General features: G+C 57.7%; 1 long non-coding RNA gene across 1 annotated transcript; it reads left to right on the forward strand.

Moving 5' to 3' along the window:
* The first annotated feature begins 313 nt into the window (after nt 1–313).
* LOC142072458 (uncharacterized) lies at nt 314–10,098 on the forward strand. Its single transcript, XR_012668807.1, has 3 exons — nt 314–452; nt 7,106–7,284; nt 7,935–10,098. It is a non-coding gene; the product is annotated as an uncharacterized LOC142072458 (long non-coding RNA).
* Nucleotides 10,099–11,744: the final 1,646 nt, after the last annotated feature.

The raw sequence follows: 11,744 nt of genomic DNA on the forward strand, positions 1-11,744 counted from the left end.
CCAAGCAGCAGGGTGAGAGGCAGCTGGTCTAGTGGGCAGGGACCTGGGTTCTAGTTGCTGTCCTGCTTGGTAACTGTGGCAGATCCCCCCCCTTGCCTCAGTTTCCCCGCCTTCCCTGCGTGGATTGTGGCAGGCCAGGGAGGGTCTCCCTCTGGCAGAGCGGTACTCTGTTCCCTACTTCCCAGGCCAAAGGGCCCCAGCAGCCCGGCGGAGGAGCGAGCTCCAGGCCTGGCTTTCCGCGGGCGCGGTGGCGCAGCTGCGCGTTAACCGCGAGCCTCCGGCGGGCGGGCAGCCGCTCCGGGCTGGGGTGGGGCCGAGGCTGCTCCCCGCCTCCGCCGCCGTCCCTGCCTCCTGCCTGCGAGAGTCCGCGCCGCACTTCCTGCGCTGCTGGGGCTGGCCGCGGCGGGGCGTGGGGACCTCCGAGCGCGGCGCCGGGTTGTAACGGGGTCCTGGTGAGTGGCGGGGCCGGGGCCGGGGCCGCTCCGGAGAGCGGGGGGGGATCAGGGGCGCAGGGGCTGTGGGGTCTCAGCTGTGCCCAGCCGGGCTCCGCGCCCTTGGGGAGGGGGCAGGGGCAGGTGGACGCGGTGCAGCGGGACCCCGTCCTCCCGCCTGCTGCCTTTCGAGCCAGGGACTCGAGAGCAGCCGGGCGCCGCCGCTCCCGGGGCCTCCGTGCAGGTGCTGGGGAGCGACAGGGCGGCCACTCCGCTGCCCAGGGCATGTGGGATGCTGCCTGCCCGCCTTCCCCGCCTGCGGGTATAAGAGGCTTTCTCCGCCCACGCAGGATTGGCCTGTGCGCTTATGTATCGCCTTGTGCTCTGCCCGGGTGGCACAGCCGGCTTCCCTCCTGCGCCCACCGGGGAGCCGGCTGGGGGCCCTTCTCTCGGGCCGGCTGCGCCCGCCGGGGAGCGGGCCCCAGCTACAAGCCTCTCTCCTTGCTCCCACTCAGATCTCTGAAATGCTGCAGCCAGCGGTTAGCTCCCCGCTCCCGGTGGGGGTGACCGGGCAATCGGGGACTTTTGTCTTGGGGGAGAAGTCCAGGATCCTCCCAGGAAGGGCTGTGGGTGCTGTGTCCTAGCCCTGCCCCGTGGATAATGCAGAGGGTGGGGTTGGGCTGCAGCTCTGGGGACTTCAGGGTTGCAGCGCAGGGGGCTAGGCATGGACAGCAGCCTCCCTGTGGGCATAGGGGTGCAGGGCGTGGGGGGACTGGGGCTGTTGACTGTTCCGGGGTGGATGAGGGGATTTGCAGTGCCTCCATCCCCTGCTGCTCAGGAATGTGATGGTGCCAGGAGAGCGGAGCCTCCCTCCCCCACCCCTTTGTGACAGGCAGGGGGATTCTGGGAAACCCAGAGGGTGAACTTCAGAAACAGACCAAGCCCAGAAACGTGCCTCCGTCCAGCCCCCTGGCTCACCTGGCGCTGGTCCGGTTCCAGGCTGTGTGTCGCCGGGGGGCTGGCAGCTCTGGCCGGCTACCGTGCTGCTCAGCAGTGAGATCAGAGGTGCTGGCGCTCTGGGCCCTGTTGCTGCCTGGGGGTTCTGGAAGCGTGGAAGGAGGTGGGCTAGGGCTGTGCTCCCAGGAATGATCCTGGGGACCCCAGGGAGAGAGATGCTCCCCACTTACCTTGCAGGAGGCCTGTGAGAGCCCAAGTCCTGAGGAATAGCCAGCCAGCTCTCTTGGTCTGATGGGGAACCACTGAGATCCCCGCTGTACCCGTGACTGGAGGTCTGCTTCCCTGCCATCCCCCCATGGCCCGTGGGGTGCAGCTAGCAGGCTCCACACCCAGCCTTAGGGCCAGGCCCTTGCTTTGAGGTGGACCCAGGGCAGCCTGGATGCATGGCGCGCTGCTGAGATGGCAGCGGTGTGATTGGCATGCACTGTCGCGGTTGGCTGTGGGTTCTGGGCCCCGCTGGATTGGAGTGGCCAGGGCTTGGCTCTCAGTGCTATGAATCCAGGAGAGGGTGCAGGGCTTGTCCCCGCTGCACCACTCCTGGCACAGGCTGGCTCTGGCCATGGAGTCCTGGTAGGAGCCCACCTGGCAGCACCTGTGTTTTGACTGTGTCTGTAAGGCCAGGAAATCGGGGGTGGGGGGTCTTCTCCTCCGATCAGCTCCAGGTGCGTATTCCGCTTGCCTCCTGACCTCTGACTGAACTAACTGCCCTGACTTTGCCCTGTTGGCCCCACAGAGCGGCTGGGGCTGTGGGAGTGGCGGTCGGACAGGATGGCCCATTCCGGTCTGGCCTGCGGTGATACCTGTCTGCAGAGCTTGGGTGCAGAGCGGTCACCGCAGCTGGTATTTCCAGAAGGGCTCACTGTGCACTGATGGGCCAGACCTGAAGATAGGTTTGGTGCCCGGGCTCTGAGCCCACCTGGGAACCTGGCCATCTGTGTGCCTGCTGGGCTGGTGTGTGAATCTGGCTCAGTCTGGCACAGCCTGTGTTGGTGGGGCTGATGGGCGAGGGGCCAGCAGGACTCTCCAAGCCCTGGTGCATGAGCAGGGCTGGTGGCTAGGAAAAGCTCCGTTGTTTTTCTTGTGAACGGAACCCATTGGACCCGGGGTTGCTGGGAGACGCTAGCCCAGAGCCCCCTCCTGGAGCAGAGCTGGCTGGGCGTAGCAGTGGTGTAGACGGGCCCCCTCCCCGGCCCTCCTGGCTCAGGTCTGCCCTTGGCGCAGGGCCCTCTGGCATCTCGGAGCAGTGGAGGATGGAGCGCCTTCCCTTATATGGCTTCCAGCCCTTGCATTTTCTTCCCCCGGCGCTGGGTTTGTGCCTGTAATTGCCGGACCCACGCGGGCTCCAGCTTTTATGCCGCTCGCTCACTCGTAGACCGGCAGGGCTGGAAACCCAGGCGCAGGGGAGTTGCCACTGCAGCTGTGGGGATGGGTCCCCCTTCGGTCCAAGACCCCCTGCTCCCTGGCTGGGCTCCGGGAGACAGCTGCTTTCCCAAGTTCCGGCTTCCCCTCCCCCACGGCAGGCCAGCCATGGGAAAGCACCTGGGGCGGGCAGCGCCTTGCTCAGAGTTTCCTGTGCAGAATGTCTGATGGGCTGGTGAGAGAGGCTCCTTCCTGCAGGCCAGAGAACTGAGGGCTGGGCCTGCTCCCGCTGGCTCTGCTCCCTGCCTGCCCTGGGCCCCCTTCCCCTCCCAATGTCCCAGCCCGGCTACTCCCAGGTGTTTGTGCCTGCAACCTGGGAATGGATCCCAGGGCGGATCCCACCACTGCTAGCCGACAGGCAGCTGCTGTCCCCGCCAGCACGCCCTCCCCTGGGCAGGTTGCTGTGCTGGAGAAGCACCACTCCTGGTGAAGGCCAGATTGGGCCCTGGCTCTGAAGCCCGTGGGGCTGACAGGGGCTAGGGCTCCCTGGCCCCATGGTGCTTGGGCACATCGTCTCATCCCCCAGCTGCGGGCCTCTCCTCTGCCTCCGGCCGAGCAGTGACAAATCAGCCCCTGGCCACCTCCGCAGCTGGGAGACGTGCACGCAGGCCCCCAGCTGCCGGAGCCAGCCCCTCGCAGAGACTGCAGGCTCCCCATGAGCTCATCCCGCTGCATGAAAATACCAGCTGTTCCCTCTATGAGAGCAGCCCCCCCACCGCAGCGCCAATCACTGGGAGTTAACTCACTGCAGTCCCCCTACACACTCCCCCTCGGGTCATGCTGAGCCCCAGAGCTGTGGGCTCCCTCCGGCCACCTTGTCCGGCCTTAGCACCCCTCCCCCTTTAGCTGAGCCGGCTTGCTGCCGTGTGCTGAATGGGGCACGCGCGGGCTAGGCTGGCTCAGAGCTGTAGCGTTGATGGGATTCTTTCCAAGTCCAGGATGTCCCTGTGTTCAGGGTGCTTGTGTCTGGGTTGTTCAGGGGTTCTGGTGCCGCCAGCAGCAGCCCCTCCCTGGCCAGCGCCTGGTAGGGTTTATTTATTGGAGAAATGCATTGGAGCCTGCAGGGCTCTGAGCTGGGTCCTGTTCCTGGCCCTTCTGCTGGCCTGTGGGGTGACCTTGGCCAGCCATTTCCCCTCCCACCCTCTGTCTGTCTAGCTGTTCAGGGCAGGGACTGTCACCGTGTGTCTGGGCAGCGCCCTGCACCACGGGGTCCTGATCTCAGCTGGGGCAGGGCCTGTCTCTTCCTGCGGGCCTGGGTAGCACCTGGCACAGCAGGGTCCTGATCTCAGCTGGGGTCAGCGAATTTCTCACTGCAGTGCCTGGCACAACAGGGCCCTGATCTCAGCTGAGGTTTCTAAGCATTCACACATGTAACTACTACTAATTATGACTGTAAGATTATTGGCTGAAATTTCGCAGGGCCATGGGGAGTCGGGTGCCCGGCTCAATGGGTGATGAAAAGGAGCTGGATCTGGGTGCTTGACTCTCTGAGGCCCCTGTGCTTGGCTGTGGCAGAAGGCAGGGGCCAGGTGCTGTGAAGGGACTAGTGTTGCTGAGCTGACGCCAGGGTGCTACATGCTGGGGCTTGGAGCCCGGTATTGTGAGAGGGGCAAGTGCTGCCTTTAACTGGGCTGAGCTCAAAGGGCAGGGAGTTTTGGTGTGTGGCTGTATAATATCAGAGCACGTCCCTTTAAGTCCTTCAGCCAGTGCCAGGTTTCTCCGGTAATGTTTTCCCACGGCGAGCACGGGAAGTGGGAGAGGCAGGGCTAAGGGTTGTGTCTTTGGTGCTGCCAGGCGGAGGGCTGCAGACCCAGGGCTGGCTTCCCTCTTGCACCGCTGGCTCTTGCAGCCTTGCTGTGCCAGGCCTGGCACCATGGCTTTGCTTCCCTGTTGCTGGTTCTCGGCTTCCCGCTCCAGCCACGTGCCCAGCGCCAGGGCGAGTGCCGGCAGCTGTGCTCCTCCTCCTGTATCTCAGCCTGGTCTCTGAGGCTACCCCATGTTCTGAGGGTCTGGGCTGCCAGGGCAGGAGCTGCGGGGGGAACGCACATCCCGGGGTTAATGTGAGCCCTGCACCGGTCCCGGCTGTGATCGGAAAGCCGAGGTGAGCGGCAGGGTGCTGTCTGGGACGGCTGGGCTCCAGAGGGGCCACAGGGAGCTGGGCGGCACATCCCTCCCCCCTGACTCCAGCCCTAGGATGGGCTCAGGCTGCCCAATTCCAACAGGGCTCTCCTGCCCCTGCAGAGGGACCCAGCAGCGATGGGCCCTCAGGGCTGTTCCCAGGGTGGCTGTGGGTCTTGCAGCGGAGAGCTGGCGGAGTCTCCTTGCTACCTTGGGGTTCCCCTGGCCCTGCAGCATCTGACCACCTCACAGTGGCTTGGCCCTCTGTGGTGAGGGAGGGGCTAGCCTCAGCTTGCAGAGCCAAGGCACCAGGCAGGTGAAGGAACTTGCCCCACGTTGGTAGCAGAGCTGGGAATTGAACTCAGGCAATCTGCATGCCAGTATCCCTGCTTGATAGACCCCCTGGGCTGGTGGGGTGGCTTCTGCCCTCTGCCCCACGGTGACAGCCTCAAGGAGACACGTGGGCGTTCAGCTGTGTTCACTGAACACTGGCTGCATCTGCGCACTGCTGGGTTCTACAACACAGAGCCTGCTAGTGGGCTCCCAAAGTATTTAAAGGGGTACTGCCCAATTCCTCTTCACTCCCAGCAGTCTGGGAGCATAACATAGTGAAATCTCATTCCATGGGCGAGTTAGTGCTCGAAAGGTGAGGGAGGGGTCAACTGATTCTTAAAAATCTACAGAACCGTGGTTTCAATGGTGTCACCATCTGTGACATGGGGTGGGGACTTGCTTCTCCCCCGGCTCCCAGCTCCAGGTTCTCTGGTTGGTGGAAATGTTGATGACCCAGTGTTGTCAGAAATGAGTCGAGCTGGGGATTGTTCGAAAGCCCTTTCTCCCATGGACATATGGTACCAAACCTGACAAACCTAGGACAATGATGTAGATCTACAGTCGAGAGAATGGTTAATGATCAATGTTGATTTTAGTTATACTTGAACTCAGGGGTGTCTTGATGGTACATAAAAAAGACATTGATCTTTGGTCATTCTAGGGGAGTTGGCCTTGACACAAACTCGTAGGACTGGAAGGGACCTCAAGAGGTCATCTAGTCCAGTCCCCTGCACTCAAAGCAGGACTAAGTATAGACACGTAGGACTGCAAACGTTTATTCCCCAAAGTCCTCATCAGTGTTGTCTCCTTCCAGCACGCTGCTAGTAGACACTTTGTCACGCTGATCCTTGTCCGTGACGCACTCGCACGGCTCCATACAGGGCAGGCTGCTGGCCAAACATCTGCCGGGCAGTGTGCATCTGGTCTTTGCATCCGAGTATTTGGTTGGCTGAAGGATTGATCTGGCAGCACACGAAAGTGGTGTGATCAATCCATCTATGTCGGATAGGGGAGGGTAGTTTTGAATGTGCTTGGCCATCCTGGAGTCATTCCACTGCTTGATCCTTTGCCCTCTTGATAAACAAATACATTGTTGGTGGTGATTTTTCTCTGCTTCTTGATAAACATCCATCTGCAAGCTCCATAACGTTGGTCTTCAAATGATAATCTTGGCATACAAACCGCTCCCGTGCACTTATGGTCTCATCGGTCTTTCTCAGCCATTCTGAACACCTCCAGAGCGAGGAGAGAGTCTTCGGAGGCTGAATCAAATGCCTTCCAGGAAGATAATTTGCTCTTTCCAGGCAGCCTTCCAGGAGTGTCACATCCTGAAAGGGCGTGGAAACCTGGCAGTGGGTGGTATTAATGGTCCGATTGATAAGGGCGCATCTCTGAGAGATATCCAGCGATTCTGTTCCCCAGCAACAGGCACAAAACCGGCATCTTGCAGATATTTTGAGTAACGTCTCTCTGAGAGCACTGGAACATCTGTGTCCTGTGTAAAATCGGGAGTTTAGTAGGGCCTTGCTCCATTGCAGGGATGGCAGGCAAGGTATTTGAGTGTCAGCTGCCTCATGAGACCTACGGAAAAACTCCTCTGAGTAGTGCAAGGCAGCAACTTTATTGCACCATGCAATGGCAAAATTCTTCCAGCAGTTCTTTGGATGCTGAAGCATTTTCCCTGCAAGGTGTGCAGTTAACTCCTCCTTCGTGCTGGTACCACACAGTAGCTTCTGCATTGTGACGCTGGAGATGTTTGTGGAGTCAGTGATTTTTTTATTGGACAGGTGCGCTGCCATGGAGTCTCTTCTGTCTGGTAATATTTCTAATGGATTCCTCTGCGTATGTGTCGAACATGAGGTGGACTTTGTCATAGATCCAGTATCTTCCTGGTAGCCTCCTAATGAAGTGTACCTTTGCCATGCCATCTGCGATTGCTACCCTGGAAGTCCTCCGCTGCCACAAGGTACAAGATGTGTGTTAGTTTGCTTTTTGCCTGGCACGTATGCATTGTTCTGTCGCATTCAAACATTGATCCTGGAGAACTTGGAGAACATGGAGAACTTGTACTTTCCAAAGTCTCATGTAGATCAGCATCATGCTGAGATCCGGACATGACCAGGAGACGAACAAACAGCAACCTCTCTGCGGTTAGCTCTTTAATAGTTCCTGCCACCTTCACTCTGACTTTTTTCTTTGCATTCAAACGCACCTTTAGGCTTCTTGATTGGAGCCTGTAGATTGACACAGCCTTGGATAATTCTTTGGGTTTTGAAAGCTTCAAAACCCAAAGTATCCGCTCTGGCATCTGTAGCTACCTCATTGCTGAAGACTGCTTTCGTTGTGATATTAATGTGCTTCAGTCCACCAGACTCGAATGGGTTGCCAGTGCATGTAAGTTCCTCCTGTAGCTTTAAAATTGCCCCTTTGTGGCATCTAATAATCTAGCTGGCGCTTGGTTACTTGTGGGGAAGCTATCCCAGCAGTTCTTACTGTTTTGTTCCAAATTCGATGGAGTTCTAGGGTTGTCGGGAAAAACCGGGAAAGATCATTTGGCTGCTGTGTTATGCCCACCAACCCCCTAGTGACTTCCATTGCTCTGTTTTCATATTCTAGGGCTTCATCTGAACCAAGGGCCCAGAGGGGATCTGCTGACCTTTTGACAGCCCAATTTCCCTTGCTGGAATTCCTCTGCTATGTCATAGTCAGACTTTTCTATACCTCTTGTCTCAGCAAGGAACTACGCAATCTCATCGCAGAATAGTTGGTTACACCTAAAGCAAAAATGTGTTTTGCAAAGTCTTCCAGTGCTTTGAGGTGCAAATTGCAATGAGCAGTCCTGACAGGTTGAATAAAGCGCAGCGAAGACTCAACCATCTTCATGTGTCTCCACGCCATCCTGAAAGTTGGCTTTGTCACTGATTGCTTGATCCGTTCTGTGCTATTGCAGCTTTCCATTGTGTGCAACAGGTCATTGAGAGCTGGATGTGGGGAACTGGTCTTGCAAGTCCTGTCCCCTTTGGGGAGTGAGTTCAAACACATCAGATTGCTTTCCAGAGAAGATATCTAGGTAGCATTTTTGAAGGGCAGCGAGTGTTTGCATGCATGCTTCTATAGCACGTCACAACTTTGTCCCTGCAAGAATTTGGTTCACAGTACTGTCACTGTACCGAATCCCCGAGAGCTCAACAAAGGAGCTGATTGCACGTGTCACTGTGACTGATATGTGCGATTTGCCAGGACATAGAATCCACTGTCAATGAAGATCATTGGGGGCATTATTAGCTGTTGGACAGGCCTGTAAAGGCCCATGTCTAGTGTGTCGCCACATTTTGATTCAGTTCCGCAGATCTATTTGCTCACGCATTCCAGCAGCACAGGAAACATGCACTTCTTATAAGTAAGGTACCACGGAGCATTGTGTTTAACCAGGTCCCTCCATGGTGGTATTCTCCATGAGTTCATCAACTAGTCAGTGTTCTTCGTCTCCCCGTTGGTAACTAAAGGTGATCAAGACCAAAGTAAAACCAAGGATTTTGTAATACATTACCTTGGGATTGTAATTAATTCACAGTCTGGAACTGTGGGCATACCATTTGTGGATGGAGTCCAGTAATTTCTGTCTGGAAGCTGATCTCTTAACCAGCACCTCATTACAACTCTTTTGGCATAATAAACCAAACTGGATAATCAATATCACTGCTTTGCCATCGTTGGCAAAAAAGAAGCCATTCAATTTAAAGCCCCCCGTCCACTTGTAGTTCTCTGTAACGTTAAAAAAATTAACCAGGTCTCCTGTTCTATGCATTAACTGATCACGCAGGACTGTCGGTCGAGGGCCCCCATTTACCTTCGCAAGGGCTGCGGGTTTGACAGGCCAGTGCTAAAGTATAATTTAAAAACACCTTGATTTTTAAACCTTTTCTGGAATACAGAGCTGCCTCATTGTTCTAGGCTTGTCAGGTTTGGTATCATCGGGCTTGGGGGAGAAAGGGATTTTGAATGATCCCAAACGCGACTCGTTTCCAATGACATTGTATCATCAAAATTTCCACCAACCAGACAACCTGGAGCTGCAGGAGGGTGCAGTGAGTCTCTCTCTCTCTCTCTCTCACACACTCACACACACACAGCCATGCCACAGAGGGTGACACCATTGAAATTATGGTTCTGTAGGGTTTTTTTTAAAATTAATCAGATGATGCCTCCCTTACCTTTCTATCGTGAACTTGCCCGTGGAATTACGCATGCCCCTGACTAAGGGGCATTCCCCTGGGTGTGGTGGGAGGAAGCAGAGATCTGTGGCTGTATTGTCCAGCATCTGTCCTTGGTTCTGTCTGAGGCCTGGGTTGGGGAGAGCTGTCTTGGAACGGAGCAGGGGAGGCTCTAGGGGGTGTATCCCCTGGCTCTCTGGGTTGGAAGGGGAGGCCAGTCTGAGCGACTGTTTCGGGGGCTGTGAAGCAGCAGGGAGGGGGGAGTGTTGACCTGGGAATGTGGCAGGGGAGTTTCACTGGGGATGGGAGACCTGAGAGCATGTCACCTGAGCCGGGAGGGGGAGGTAACAACTCTGCCCGGGAAACTGGACAAAGGCTACAGGAGAGAGCCTGCTGGGGGGTTTTGGTTTCAGTTTGGTGCTGGGTGAAGGAACCCAGGGAACCCCAGTTCTGGGGTCTAAGCTCCCTGCCCCCGCAGAAGGATTTGCCTGAGGGGTCCTGGTTGTACCCCCAAGCTCTGTTTTAGACTGTGTTCCTATTTTCCAATAAACCTTCCATTTTTCTGGCTGGCTGAGAGTTGCAGTGAATCCCAGGAAGAGGGGTGCAGGCCCCGGACTCCCCCACACTCCGTGACAGCGGCTCTTTCCAGGCCGGGCTGCATTTCAAAGTGGCGCCTCCTGGGTTTAAAGTTAGGTCTAATCTGGTGGTTGAGGAGGTTGCAGGGAGAAAATCTGCCACGTGCTTCCTGGGGGAGCGTTGGCGGAGGTTAGAGTAAGAGGATAAAGGCTCTCACTGCCCCGCTGACAGGGAGGGACGCTCAGGGATGGGCAGCAGGGAGAGTGCCAGTGGGGCTGTACATAGCCGGGGAGGCATGGCTCCTCCAGCGAGTGGCGACGTTCCCCCCCGGCAGGACCATAATCCCAGGCCATTGTGCTGAGCAGATTAGTGCATCTTGGAAGGACAGCAGGGCTGGGGTGGACCTAGCACTTGGTGGGTGGCATTTAGAGGTGAGCCGCAAAGACTGCTGAAGCACAAATCCCCTCCAATGGGAACGGCCCCAGCCCCACTGTGCCGGGTCAGGTGTCAGTAATGGTAATCCATCGAGCTTTTCAGCCATTGATCTCAAAACACTTCACAGAGCAGGTCAGTATCTTTATCCCCATTTTACAGATGTTGGAAACTGAAGGGGGCAGGGACTTGCCCGAGGTTACCCAGCAGGCTGGTGGCAGAGTCAGGAATAGAACCCAAGTCTCCCGAGGTCCAGTCCAGGGCTCTAGCCACTGAGCTGCAGAGAGATGCTTTGAATTCCAGTCCCAGCTCCAGTTTGCCTGTCCCCTTCCCTCTGCCACTTCCGCTCTGCAAACCCTGGGGCTGTTGTCTGAGATTCAGCAGGCAGCGTTAGATGCAGGGCTCTGATTTAAGGCTGAGGGGGACAGGTGCACGGCAAAGGCTGTGGCTTTGTTTGGAGAGATCGACAGTGTCTATTAAGTGCAGGAGGGATCAGGGTCTGAAGCTGGGTTCCGACGTGCTACCTCTCCGAGGAGCGTATCCTGGGACTCCCACCCGGGCCGGGGGTTCAGCCCGGTTCAGGGGCAGAGTCAAGCTGGGAGTGGAGCCGGGGCAGGGCTGATTTGGGCTCTGCCCCGGGGGAAGCGGAATTAGCCGGAGGCTGCTGGCACAAGCGTGGAGGCTCACACGGTTGGTCGGCGAAGGGTGAGTGGCAGCAGCAGCATCCACAAAGATTGGGCCAAAGGGCCCCGTTCCTGAGTCGGCCCCTGCCCTGTGTTTATGGTCTCTCGCTCCAGCCCTGCCGATGGGCAGCGTGCCCTCGCTAGAGCCTCTCGGGAAGCCTCCGGCTGAGGTGCTTTGCCAGGCCCTGCCCTGCTGGGGGGAGCGATGGTGAGAGCGCTGGTGGTGCCGCTGTACCCCATGCCCCCTCCCCGCTCAGAGCAGTGTGACGTCCTGTGCCTTGCACGTGCCAACTCCCCCAGCCCTGCTGCCTCTGCTGGGGCAGGGCAACCGGACCATGTAGCCCAGGTCCAGAGGCAAAGGTCCCTTCTGCCCCTGCCTTGGCTGGGAAGAGTGGTACAACCCTGGGCTGCTGCCAGCATGCCTAGCTCCTAATAGAGAGGGACCCTCGTGGCTGTGGCCTGCGGCAGTTTCTCCTCCAATGGCCAGCAGCAAGATCTTGCTGGACCACCAAACGCCAGCT

Source organism: Caretta caretta, chromosome 6 (assembly GCF_965140235.1).
Source record: "Caretta caretta isolate rCarCar2 chromosome 6, rCarCar1.hap1, whole genome shotgun sequence".
Taxonomy (NCBI): Eukaryota; Metazoa; Chordata; order Testudines; family Cheloniidae; genus Caretta; species Caretta caretta.